This window comes from Sorghum bicolor, chromosome 5 (assembly GCF_000003195.3).
Source record: "Sorghum bicolor cultivar BTx623 chromosome 5, Sorghum_bicolor_NCBIv3, whole genome shotgun sequence".
NCBI classification, from domain to species: domain Eukaryota; kingdom Viridiplantae; phylum Streptophyta; class Magnoliopsida; order Poales; family Poaceae; genus Sorghum; species Sorghum bicolor.
Window position 1 is genome coordinate 37,948,999 of NC_012874.2, and position 2,101 is coordinate 37,951,099.

A 2,101-nucleotide genomic window follows, 5' to 3' on the forward strand; every position below is an offset into this window, starting at 1 on the left:
GGGTCCTGGTTCCCCGCGTACTCGTACGCTGAGTGTACCTTCCTCTGGCAGGGCATCACCCGACGCACAATGAAATTCCCGACCACTCCTGGCCCGTCTAAGCGGGACCAGTCGACCAGGCTCATTAGGTCTGCTACCTGCCTAGTGAATTCCGGGCGGTCCGTCCAGCTGACCCTCTTCTCGGGGATGTAGCCCACGTCGTAGAACGTGGCGCTGCTCAGCTCTTCCCTGATATAGAACCACTTCTTGTACCATTTGGTGAGAGAAGTGTTCCATGGGCAGCTGAGGTACCGGTTCTTCATCCCATCACACAGATTGAGATATACTCCACCTGCAATCTTGGAGCCTCCAACTGCCCCTTTCTTCCTCAGACAAAAAAGATAGCGAAAGTGGTCGAAGTGCAGCTCTATTCCAACATAGGCCTCGCACAAATGAATAAAGGTGGAGATGAGAAGAATAGAGTTTGGGTGCAGGTTGCAAATCCCGATCTCATAGTAAAGAAGAAGGCCCTGGAGGAAAGGATGGACAGGAATCCCAAAGCCCCTTTTGAAGAAATCTTCAAAAACGACAATCTCACCGGCACGGGGGTCGGGGTAGCTTTCCCCTTCCAGCGCCCTCCAACTGTGGAGCTCTTGGTTATGAAGTAGACCCATTCCGACGAGGTCGTTGAGGGACCTCGTGCTGCTCTGGGACTTCTTCCACTCCTTCGCCATCAGATCGGCCCTTTTCTTTGAGTCACTCTTCGCCATTGATGCTGTAGAAAAAACTTCGAGCTGGACGATTAAAGGTGGAGGTTGTAGAAGGCAGGAATGGCAAGAGCAGAAGGTTTGTAGGCAAAAGCAGGGTAAAGAATATTGGCGCTGCATTGAGCCTTTTATAACAACAGCTCCACCTCTTCCACTTCCCACATTCTAGGGAAGTGGGCGGGCCCTACGGCGGATGCGGCGTTTCGGTTTTCAATAATTACCAGCAGTTAATATGGTGGCTTTTCTGTATAATTGGTGGTTTCCTTTTCTTGAACCACGCAAAGAGCGGCTGCACAGTTAACAGGCGCACCTTTTTACGCAACCGTCTGACAATACGCCAGGATGCCCTGTCACATCACGTATTAATGTGGCGAGCTACTTTTTCCAAAAGACAAGTACAACTGGTGGAGGACTGTGTATGACATACCTGGGGACTGTACCGACCACCGAGCACTATATGCTCGGGGACTGGTCGACCAGCCCACCAATTTGAGAGTTTGTGTACTGTACCGACCACCGAGTACTATACTCTCGAGGACTGGTTGACCAACCCACAATTTTGAGAGCTCAGAGACTGGTCGATGAGTCTGTTCCATTGCAGACAAGTATGATATGCTCGGGGACTGGTCGATTAGTCTTTTCGGTCGCAGATGTGCATGATATGCTCGGGGACTGGTAAAATTCAATTTTTTAGACCTTGCTACAAGGCTCATACTTCGCCTTCCAGCAAGCTCGGGGACTACATCGGTACGATGCATCTGCCGATGCATCTTAGTTTTGGAATTTCTATGAAGACTTTTTTGACCCTGGCGTGTCTACGTCACCTACAACCAGGCTCGGGGACTAAGTGGGCACACTTCACCTTGCGGTGAACATGCTTGCTTTTCGATAATCTGGGATTTTTTGAAAAGTAAAGTGGGCACACTTCACCAGGGAAGAAAACTTTTTTCTCAAGAGCACCATACATTCTTCGAAGAACCTGCTTCCTCGACGATTGATGTTGAAGTTGGGCGAAATACCGTCGCATTTGCTTGGGCGGTTTCGCTGCTTATTGAAGACGTCAAGTTTCACTGGTCGAAGAAGCTCAAGGCGGTGTGTTACATCACAATACATGGTGCTCGGGGACTACTGTGGGCGTATAAACCCCTATACCCTTACGGCTGGACTTGGGCCAGGAGGCTTGGCCAATCACGAAGACAGTTTGAGGCTTGATCCAACTGTTCAGAGTTTCACGTAAGGAAACGAGACGCGGAGATCAAGCAGGATTCCAGTCGGTTAGAATAGGAATCAATATCGCACTATCTGTGGCAATTGTAACCGACTAGGATTAGTTTTCATATCTGTAACCCTGCCCT